This window comes from Parasteatoda tepidariorum, chromosome 10, assembly GCF_982258835.1.
Source record: "Parasteatoda tepidariorum strain Cologne lab strain chromosome 10, Ptep-v5.0, whole genome shotgun sequence".
In the NCBI taxonomy this organism is placed as follows: domain Eukaryota; kingdom Metazoa; phylum Arthropoda; class Arachnida; order Araneae; family Theridiidae; genus Parasteatoda; species Parasteatoda tepidariorum.
Genome location: NC_141764.1, coordinates 50,011,407 through 50,023,631, shown reverse-complemented (window position 1 = coordinate 50,023,631; position 12,225 = coordinate 50,011,407). Strand labels below are relative to the sequence as shown.

Genomic DNA, 12,225 nt, shown 5'->3' with positions numbered 1-12,225 from the left:
GTTATTTTTATCTAAAATTCTTGTATTCTGTTTGTCCTATTTATTTTATAATTTTTTTCTTTGAATTGCTGAAATGATTTATATAGTGTTTTTTTGTGGTATGGAAATTTCTTTAAATAATGAAATGCACAAAAAAAAAAAAAAAAAAAAATAGGGTACAAAATAATGTCTCTCAAAAAAACCTATTAATGTGAGAAATATCAAACTTGACGCAGCGGAACAGAAATGTTTTTTACAAAATCATTCTAAACTAACTATTTGAACTTCTACATCCAAATTTTTTTTTTTTTAAAATTTATATTTTTTGTCGCAATTTTTTACGGCGTTGTAAATAATGTTTGTTGTGTAGAAGTATAAATTGTTTCTTACTATATTGAGGTTGTAAAGTAATAATAAAAGAAATGTAGCGGTATGTCTCTATCAGCTCTAATTTAAAATATTCAGCTGTAGTTTAGTTTATTAAAATACACAAGAAAAATATTAGTTGTATTTATGAAGTTATTTTGACTTAACTTGTTTCTTATATGATAAAAAAATTTTCTGTATCTGCCAGTTTCTGAAAATTTAGGTTAGTATTCATTTCGAATAAAGAATGTTGTATTCAATAAACTGATTTTGATTACTGGTGTTCTTTTTCGTCTTCACAAACACAGAAGACCCTTGCAGGCTTTACATCTTCTATCTGCTTTTGATACCTCTCCATTTTGTTTTTTTAATTTCTTAAGTTTTTAAGACTTTTTTGGCATCAACCGATCAGTAGTCGGCTTCTATAAGTGGAATTATGATACTGATTCCAAATGTCTATCAACTCTGGATATAATTTTTTCCCCTTTCTCCATCAATTTTACTTTTGGTGAGTAGAGTTTGCGACAGTTTGATTTTTCACACCAAGCAATTATTTTTCCTTGGTGTTTGCTAAAACTGATCCGATTAATATTAGGTTGCTGATCAGAACTTACAAAATTGTTAATTATTGCTAAGTATTTGTTAACAGATTTTGACTGAATTAAGATTGTTTAATCAGGGCTGTAGCATTGATAGAATGCTCTAAAAGCAATCATGTTTCTCACTATTTCAGAACTTCCAACCTTTATAACTCAGTACATATATTATATGTTACATTCCGTGTTCTTTTTTTTCTTCTTTTTTTGTAATTTAATAAAGATATAGAAATCGAAAATTTTTCTATTTATTTTATTTTTAATTTCTATTTTATAAGTTTCAAATTAATTTTTTGAAATTTGATTTCTAAATTTGGACATATTTTTTATACTCTTTGATTTTCACGTAAAATTAACCAGGAAATTCCTTTCAACCCATAAATTAAGTTTAAATTAAGTACATTTTCTGCAATATTAGGCTGCAATATTATAAGTTAATAAAATGGAGATGTGGCGATTGGAGAGATACCGTTTATCTCTTAGTAACTTAGCTTTCGTAGACTCAGCTAAGTGTACTTGTGAAAAATGCGCTTTTTACCTAGTATGTGATTTAAAGATTACAATCTTAAATACAAAGAATTGTATTTAGTTTAATTGTATATTATTTTAAGTAACAGTTTGATTAATATACTCTGTGTATTTTTTACGCATGGATTTTTGTATACAGAAATGTGTTTTTACGTTTACACATTTCTATTATTTCGCGATGCATAAATATAAAAGCATGATAGGATTTATTCTTTGAATTGAAGCTGGATTTGTATGTATATAAATTTCCGTTAATCTCTTTTTTTTTCTCCCAAAAGAAATTAATTTTGTTTTTAAATCATGAATTAGAAAAGGTTGTTATTAAATTTGATCCGTTAAATAAAATTTATTCTTATTTCTCTTTTAACCTGCAGATAAATCTTAACAAGAACTTAAATTCGACTCATAAATTTAATGCGCAAAGGAAGTAAATAAATTTAGTTACAACACTAGACATAATGAAAAAATTTAGTAAAATTTAGTTCGTTGGCTCTATTTTTGGCGATCATTCAATGTTTGTGACAGCTTTGTCCCTATGTGTTGCTGTCTTCTATAGATCGATTCTAATGAACTTTCTCTGGGTCTTCGTCCTGAAAAGTACTCTCCCCCAATTTTACTGGTGCAAAAGCTTTCCTTTTTCTTTCCACTCTTTTATTGTGTTATTTTACTGGAGCTAAATATCCGGTCCTGCATTAGGGGTTTGATAATAACGTTACCTCCTCCATTTCTGCTATCGATTATATATTCTTTATTTTTAGTTCATTTTGCCGTGAGTGCAATTCGCATCTACAATACCCTTTAGCGTAATTTACGATAGTTACAAATGCTCATTCATACAAATGTACCTATACCCATGAAAGGTCTCCTTACTTCTCTAATTGTCTAGACTTAATTATTGCTGATAGCAGTCGTAATTCAATTAGCAGAACTTGCTGTTTTCTTAATTGCCTTTAAATAGAATTGTTCAAAAGAATGTGTATAAGAATTTCATAAGTCTTTGATGAAATTAAAAGGCGTGATGAACGAATATTAAAATCTTATTGTTCGCTAGTTTAGGTGATGAGTTTATTTTGATTTGTATAATAATAATAAAAAAATATGTAACAACGAATTTGGTTATAAAAGATAAGGTGATGAAGCAATTAAGATAAACACATGGGAAAAAAATTTATTTTGAATTTATACTATTTTTTACCTTAATTATCGCAACTGACGTAATTTAGTTATCAGGACATTTTGTTTTTTTTTAATTTTTAAAAATATAATTCGTAAGAAAACGATCTGTAATAATTTCATAAGTTTTTGACGAGATTAGTATTTGTAAGCAGCGAATATTAAAATAATTAATTGTTCATTAGATAGTAATAAATTCATTTTAACCTAGTAGTTCAATAAAAAAATATATAATTATAAATTGAATTGTAAAACGATGTACTTAATAAAGTAATTTTACTGTAATGATGAATTTATCTTATTTTTAACATAAGTATTGCTGATAGCTGACGTAATTCAACTATCAGGATTTGGTTGATTTCTTTTAATTGCTTTTAAACGGAATTCGTCAGAAAACTCTTCGTCAGATTTTCTTAAGTCTGTGATGAGGTTAAAATATTAAGACAACAAATTTTAAATTATCGTTCGTTAAGTAGCAATAAATTTATATTACTTAGTTATTTATTAAAAAACTTTTTGTAAAAATAAAAGAGTTTAAAAAAAGCTTTAAAAACGTAATTTACTTTAATTGGTTATCTAATTGTATTGAAAAATCAATTGAATGTATTGAATTTTAAATCAATTCCATATTGAATCTATTTTTAAGTTTTTTGTGTCTTTCGAAAGATTTTTTTAGTAAAATTATCGCGCATATTTCTAATGCCAATGTACACAATTTATATTCTCTATCTTTTGATATAACTTAAGAATGCTATAAAGAAATCGGTTGACGTTGAACGATATTAGATTTGTCGTGTTTTTTTTTAAAGGTGTATTATTCGAACCTAATTACTATTAGAACTAGTTTATGTATATGATATTTTAATAGAGTATGTTTAAATGAACAATTATGGATTTTGTATTGCATTTATTTTTACATAACGTCTCTAACTCTAACCAAAGTAGCACTGCGATTGGTAGGGAAATTTTAGCCCGTGCGCTGTGAAGCCCAAATAACGTTATCCGGAAACTTGTAAAGTTACGCAAAATCTCTCTATTATTTAAATTGGTTGAAACTTTAAAACAGTTCAACTTCTGACTTTATTTAGGTTTCACGAATATTAAGCAATATTTTATTTAGAGTTCCTGTTTTATGGTTCAGTTATATTAGTGCAATTTTTATGCTGTTACAAAGTATAAGTTAACATTGAACTATGAGAGAGTTCAATATTGTTGAATCCTTCTTAAAAGATTAATATTTCAAATTTAATTATTATTTAAAACTTGGATATTAAAATGGTTAAATATTATCAAACTTTATTATTAAAAAAAACTTACATTTTGAAATGAACTGGAACGTTAAATTGGTCGAATTCCGTATTTTATTATTCCGTAATTTATTTATTTGTTCAGCGTTTCTATTTTATGGTTTGATTACGCTAATCCAATATTTTAAAATAACTCTTAACTGTTAAAATGATTGATAAATTATTAAGTTCGAATTTGTTCTTATCAAAATATGTATAATTTAACACGAATTATTAAAATAATTAGTTTATTCCGAATATTGTTTAAATTATCTTAAACATAAAAATGGTTCTACGAATGATTTAATCAAAGTTTCTTTTTTTATGGTTTTATATTATATATATACAGGGCTGATTGTGCTCCGGAAAAAACCCGGATTTCCGGATTTTTCGCTAACAGTGATCCGGAAGTTTCCGGAGATCGAAGGTCCAGATGTTTCAAAAAATCATTGATCACAGAAGTTTCCGGAAATCAAATTTTCAAAGATGGAACTTAAAAACACAGTTTATTTTATTTGTTTGTAAGGGAGAGCCAGAAAGATACTTTATAAGCTTATATTCATGATCAATATTCATTTTTTATCAGTAAATAGTTGCTATAATCATAAACTCAAGAAAGAAAGACATATTTGTAAATTTTAATTACTTCTCCAGGTCATCATAGGTATGTGTAAAAATTTAAATGTATTGTAAATAAACTAAGAAATATTGAGAAAAAGGAAAAAACCTAGTTTAAATTTTTTTCTAATTTTTCAATTTAAATTGTTTTTTTTTTTTTTTTTTTTTTTTTTTTTAACTCAAGAAAATTTCCGGAATTCTGACTTGGGCTCACAATCACCCCTGTATATATATATATATCCTTATTATTTATGTACTGTAAATATTATAACTATAAATGTTCTTTATATAAAAAAAAGTTTCGTTGATTCCAGTCGGTTGGATATCGTCCTTCCTGTAACGAAATTAAATAAAATGCAAAACTTTTTCTGTTCAGCTGTTAATACTATTCTGTTTCTGCTTATTTTGATTTGCTAAATACCCGCATTTATTTTTAACTCCACCACAATCGCATAAATGATGGATAACTTCAAATACTTGAAATTTGCGTTTTTGCAACAAAAGTAATGTTCATAGATATAATGGATTGACTTCGCGCTTTCACCCGGCTGACAGACGGAAGATATCATGTGTATTTTGCTTTTTATTATTCTTCATGCGACTGAGGAAAGAAATAAGGTCTTTCTTGGTCACAGTTACTCCATTCTTGCATTGTGATTCCAAGTTTCGTAACGAACAAGTTTTATTTTCTTGACTGATTCATAGTACTATACTGGAATGCAAGGCATTTGAATAATTACGTTAAGTATTTATTTAAAATAATTTGTATTTTTATAGAAATAAAAACTTAGTTACAAAGTAATTATTTAGATCGATTTTTGATCTTTTCTAAAATGGTTGCAGAAATTTTAAACATAAACGGTGCAATCGTGCCCGCATACTTTTATACCTATTATTGGTGACTGAGCTTGCTTTTTTCAAGCAATAGCATATATGCCAGGGATCTGTCCAGACATTTTGTGAAAGGTCCGTTTTTGTAAAATTGTGAAACAATTACTCGTAATTTGTGAATATAAAATAAACATTAAGTCACATTCTTTCAACCAGGATCCTGCTTTTGTGAATTTGTGCTAATAGGGTTATTGCAAAAAACTTTTTCAAGGAGTTTTTAAATTGTAAAAATATACAAGATTATATTCAACACTGTGAAATTATAAGTAAAAAAAAATAGATTTTAAAAAATAAACAGCAATTGCTGCTTCTAAATTAGAGATGCAACATACAAATATTTGGTATTGCTGAACGCAGAATATTCATTTCGGACGAATAAAGGAAGAAGCGTCTGCCGAAGACAAAACTTAATTCGTTTACATTTGTCTTTCTTCTCCCCCTCCCTTCCTGGGAAGGGTTTATTCGATTAACAAAACTTTAATGAAGATAAACAAATTTGTGAAGGATCCGATTAAAAGATAAATTATTTTGTGAAGGGTCCGTTTTTATGAAAAGATATTTTGTGAAGGGTCCGTTAACAGACCCAAATTTCTTCTAAACAGACCTCTGTATGCAATATACATATTATACGATACTTAAGTAATGTCTCGAGAAGTGCGGTAGGAAGTAGTACAGCCCGTAATGGAGCAGTGGGATAATTTTAATACTTCTGCTGCCTACTACGCTGAAATGTCTTGAACTCATACTTACGGTGGTTTGTGTAAAATTGCTTCTGGACATATTTTAAATTATTACTCAAATTCAATACACAATGAACTTTGACAATATCGATGACATCCCTTCAAAATCGTTAAAATTGAAACCAACGTATTTCATCGCGGACAACAGCTAGACGATGAAAGAATTTGGTTCGAAGAAATAGTTTAAATCTTAAAAAAAAAAAAGAAAAAAATAGTCATGCGCTAAGTATTTATTTAGATTTTTTTTTATTTCATTCATTTCATTTCAATTAAGATGTTAGGATAGGAGGAGGGGAAACCGTTTTTATTTCTATTGAATTATGTTTTAATATTTTTTAGAAACTTGCTATAAAATTTAAGATTTATATCTGGCAACATCTAATATTTTTTTCCTTCTTCTTTTTGTTGTTGTTACTTTTGACTTCTACTCAAATGCTAGTTAAGTTAATATAAAATAAAGAACTCCTGAGGGACAAATTTTTTTATAACCATGGATAAATAGACATTATCAAATGCCTAAGAAAACGCTCTTCTGAGTAATTTGAAAATATAACTTATTATGTTTAATTTTCTTGAAGCCCTTCAATATAACTAAAACTGGTGTTATGTAGACCCGAAAAATCGATTAAAATCGAAGAATTTTCGTTTATTTTTCATTTTCTTCTTTTGAGCTCCTTTCGTTTAAGATAATTAGAAAAACCAGGCTAAATAGAACATTCGTGTTTACCAAAATTCTTTATTACTTCAATTTCTCATTTAAAATTTTCATTTGTCAGGAACGCACCTCTCCGTGATGTTTCCGATAAAATAGCCATTACGCAGTTTCCCGCTGTTTATTTGGCGTGTTCGCTCTGCGTTCGATTTGCTATATTCCGGCAACCCTACAGTCGAAAATTTCGGACTATCGCGGAGTTGAGAGAAACGTAACTTTATCGTTTTCTACGTCCCATCTGACGATCTGGAGGTGCTTTTGACCTTTTACCTGCAATACACTTATGTAACGTGTTATTTTGTGTCATCTTTCCTGCTTCCTTTGCGTGTTAACAGGAAAAGTTAACTTACAATTGAAGATGATGCGGATTCTTGTCCCGGAAGCTCCAGGATAAGTAGTAACGTTTCCTGGAATGCTTCGTGGGGGTAAAGCGGACATTGCCCCGTTCGAGACACCCCTTCTAAAATTTGTTTAGTTGATACTGTCATTTTTGAACTTGATGATGTTCATATTTTTACTTGTTTAGAAATGGGATTTGGTGAATGAATTTTTTTAAAAAAGTAATTGTAAACAACCAAAACGTGGTGTGTGGGTTGAAGATCTATCAAACTGTGTGTAAGAAGAAAATCTGTCAATGGGATCTATTAAACTGTGTGCCGGGAAGAGTGAAGTGATGTGATAGTTAATTAATAATTGTTTGTTGAGATGTGACAATGTATCAAAGCTATACGACATCTATGGTTTTTATTTTATCACAATTTGTTTTACTCATGTAAGTATTATTTCAAATTTTATTAGTTTTACTAAATTTTAATTCAACGTTCGAAAATTTTCAGCTCATTTCCGCAAATTATTGTTCATTAATTAATATTATAGTTCCACAAATTGTAACATAATGATATTGAAAATCAAGCTGAATTATTTCCGTTAGGTTAATTCATATTTAATTCACATTAAAGTTATGTGCTGCTTAGATGTTAAGAAATAAATCAATACATTGCTTCTGATTTATTACAAAATGGATATAGAAATTACTTAGGTTCCGAAAATTTAGATTATTTTGTTTGTTTTGTTAGGTTTGGCTAAAAGTAATGCGCTGATCAGGTTTTAAATAAATTAATACATATATATTAAGTAATTGTATTCACTTTAGTGAGATAATGCATGCGAACTATGTTTATTTTATTAATATGGAACATGTGTGGTGTTCTTCTTCGTTCTTAGGGTAGTGATTTATATTCCAGATAATTTAATGTACAAAATATTGTTGAAAAAATTACTTAATTGAGAACAATCGACGACTAAACATATATATAAAAAAAAAAAAAAAAGCCGATTTAAAATGTGTACCATAAGTATAGGATATTTTTTTAATAAATCTGTGCCGTTGATCACGAGGAAAGTGACTAACGCATATGAATTATGTTTATTTTATTGAGTTCCTGGAATAGGTATGATGTTCTTCGTTCGGTAGTGATTTATATTCCAGATAATTTCATTTACAAAATATTGTTAAAAAAAATTATGTTGTTAAAAGAATGGATGACTAAACATTTAAGAAACAAATCAGATTTAAAATGTGTACCATGAGAATAAGATATTTTTTATAAATCTGTGCCGTTGATCACGAGGAAAGTGACTAACGCATTTGAATTATGTTTATTTAATTAAGTTCCTGGAATAGGTATGATGTTCTACATTCGGTTGTGATTTGTATTCCAGATAATTTCATGTTCAAAATATTGTTAAAAAAATTATGTTGTTAAAAGAATCGTTGACTAAACATTTAAGAAACAAACTCGATTTAAAATGTGTACCATAAGAGTAGGATATTTTTTCTAAATCGGTGCCGTTGATCATGAGGAAAGTGACTAACGCATGTGAATTATGTTTATTTTATTAAGTTCCTGGAATAGTTATGATGTTCTTCGTTCGCTAGTGCTTTATATTCCAGATAGTTTAATGTACTACATATGGTTGAAAAAATTATGTTGTTAACACTAAACATTGAAAAAGCAAACAGATACCGATTTAAAGTGCGTACCATAAGAATAGGAAATTTTTTATAAATCAGTGTCGTAGATCATGAGAAGTGTGATTAATGAGTTAGAAGTTAGAAAAGCAATTTGCCTAACAGAACTAAAAATATTAAATTTTTTTTTTTTTTTTTTTAAAGATTTACAAATATAACTTTGCACAAAAATCACATTTACAACAATATCATCAATTAGAAATTTGTAAACTCTTTTATGAATTAATTAAACACATGTAGAATTGAAGACTAATAAATAAAATTTTGCTCCGAACGAAAAAGCTATTCTACTTTTGGATTCAAAATTGCAACCTCCTTTAAATCGCGCTCAAAATTTTTAATTTGAATTTTAAAAAATTACCTGCAATTTTTCTTCCAAATCACTTAACTAATGTGTGTGATGCTTATTTTCCAAGAAAGAAAAGTATTACGTGTTGATACATTTCGTAAAATTAAATTATTTATAATCGAATTTTTTTTAAAGAACTTCTTGTAACTACCCCCAGGAAAATTATACAGTAACTATTCTGAGGAGAATTTTCTTCCATATTACAATTTATATGTGTAACCAAGGTGGCCACAACCCTGGAAAAATTTATAAAGTGGTTAAGAGAGATTGAAGAAACAATTGCTTTCATTAACATATATTCTGTCGAAATATATTTGTAAATTTAAAAAAACCTGTCTAGATATTTAAACTTTTGTCACCACTGGTTGTGGCCACCCTGGTAATGCTCATTTTTCAAGACGCACTTTTGTACTACAAAAGGAATTTTGTTGTATATTTTAGAGGTCAATGTTTTGTAATGGTGAAGAAATTTGTTTTGATAGCTGTAACATAGATTTTATATCCATTCTTCTTCTATAAAACCTATAGCAATATGCCTATTTCCATTTCTTTAAAAAGAGATTTTAGAGCAAATGACAAAAAAATGTATTTTTTTTTTTTCGAAAATGTTTTTTTACCCTAATTTTAACTTCAATGTTAAAAGTTAGTTATAATATTAAAATTAGAAAAAGATCTTTCATGAAAGCAACCTGACTTGACGTACTATATAAAATCGCAAATATCAATATAAATATTTTAATTCTTAAGCGTCTATCAAACAGTATTTCTTCTCACTCAAAAAAATTGTATCAATATTTAACCTTTATATTTCTAGATCCATTAAGGTGCTAATTCGCTGCTACCTCAATAAGACGTTAAATTAGACCATGATTTCCATTCAGGTTGAATTATATTTAATCGCAATCATGTTCAAACACACCACCCAACTATGACCAAGCACCTTACTCCATTTTTAGGACTCTCAATCTTTTTAACATCTATGCTGGGAATAAATAATGATAAAGCCCTAATTAAATTTTGACCCTGGTGAGACGACGTGGAAAATGCCTGAGCTGGTACCCCCTTCTCCTAACTTCCACGCCACAACCAACGACAGGACTTTCAGCCACCATATATTTAACGTACACATGCCGATTCTTTTGTCCGCTACCAGGATCGAACTCACTACTTTAGCCTTCCAACCATGTAATTATGCTCAAGTCGAAATAATTTAGTTAATGAAATGGATCAAAATTTTTAATAGTGTATTGATATATTCAATTATATCGATAAATTCTAATTTTTTTTTAAAAACGTGCTTTTATAATAATAATTTGGGATCGAATCAAGAGTGCAGCAAATTAAAATCATTTTATGGTTCAACACGGTTCAAAATTCAACGTATCGATAAGCTCAACATCTTTAAGTTTTATTCTTTTAAGTTTGATATTTTTAAATGTCAACTGTTTTTAAAGTTACTTTTATAATGTTGACTTATCTAGTTTAACTACACAGTATGCAGCGAATTAAAAATTTAATATGGTCCAATGCTGTCTATTGATAATTTTAATATCTCTTATGTTAATTCTTTTTCTAGTTACTTTTATAATGTTAACTTGAAACACTATCAAGAATGCATCGAATTTAAACCATAATATGGTTCAATTCCTTCCAAAATTTCAAACAACGTATTGATGATTTCAATATGTCTTTTTAAAGATACTTTTATGATGTTAACTTGGGACAGTATGAAGGGTTGTAGAGAATTTAAACCATAATATAGCTCAACTCTGTCCAAACATTGTATCGATAGGTTTAAGTTTCTTTTTCAATTCAATTTTTTTTATTAATCCTTTCCAAATGGTTTGTATTCAATAAGTGTTAGATTTTTGATGAATTTTTTTATAAGACTTTTATTTCTTAAAGATTAAAAATTATGAAACGCAAGAAAAATACTTGACTATTATTTAAATAAGGCAACCTGTTTTGCAATTGCCTTATTATATTAACTTGTTGCCTTTCCTTCGTGTAAAGTGTATCCTTAACGTGTTCCTTATCCTTTTTATCGTCACGTATGAGTCCAATTTCTATTGTCTTTCAAAGTTTTATCTCAGATTTAAATTATGCTACCTTCATGATTGGTTTAATTTGAACGATTTTATCGTTTATCGTTTTTTTGACTTTTGCATCAACAAGATATTCATGCAAAAGTCGAATAAAGTAACTAGGTTTATAGTTAGAGACTCTACAAAAGGAATTTTGTTGTATATTTTAGAGGTCAGTGTTTTGTAATGTTAAAGAAATTTGTTTTGATAGCTGTAACATAGATTTTATATCCATTCTTCTTCTATAAAACCTATAGCAATATGCATATTTCCATTTCTTTAAATAGAGATTTTAGAGCAAATGACAAAAAAATTTTTTTTTTTTTTCAAAAATGTTTTTTTACCCTAATTTTAATTTCAATGTTAAAAGTTAGTTTTAATATTAAAGTGAGAGAAAGATCTTTCATAAAAGCAACCTGACTTGATTTAAATGACCAAAAATAAATTTTATTGGTTAAGGAACTATAACACAGAAGTTATTATTTCTTTCAAAAATAAAAAAATAACAAATATATTAATTAATTATTTGTAAATAATGAGTTAGCTAAATATTTAGTGGTTAAAAAATTATTTAATTGTATTTTAATCAAAAAAGCTTTTAAAATTTGCTGTTTTTACTTTAAGTGATTTTTTTAGATCTAAGAGACATAGTTGTTCATCATTGAAATTTCTTTAATTTACAAAATCAGTTATTGATAAATTTCTGAATATGAATCAAAAATTTTTTCAATCTACTTTTTTTTTTAATATTGTGATTCTCATGAAATATGACAATTCACTGTCCCTTGCTCCAAGATCTAATACTATAATACTAAAAGAACTTTTTTTTAAAAAAAAAATTAATAAATAGCATTGCTGTTAGCATTTTAAA

The 12,225-nt window shown here is 27.6% G+C and overlaps 1 protein-coding gene across 15 annotated transcripts in view; it reads left to right on the top strand.

The window, feature by feature from the left end:
• The window catches only part of LOC139426129 (PH and SEC7 domain-containing protein 1), a 166,549-nt gene that overhangs the window by 80,164 nt on the left and 74,160 nt on the right, over nt 1-12,225 (top strand). For 3 of the 15 annotated variants that reach the window (XM_087153076.1, XM_087153080.1, XM_087153077.1), the window contains exon 1: nt 7,061-7,661. The exons of 8 other annotated variants lie outside the window; for them this stretch is intronic. The gene's annotated coding sequence lies outside the window, so the exon portion shown is untranslated. Of the gene's footprint in view, nt 1-7,044; nt 7,662-12,225 lie in introns of those variants that run through there. 4 more of the 15 variants (XM_087153079.1, XM_087153075.1, XM_087153081.1 and 1 more) reach the window with 2 other exon arrangements.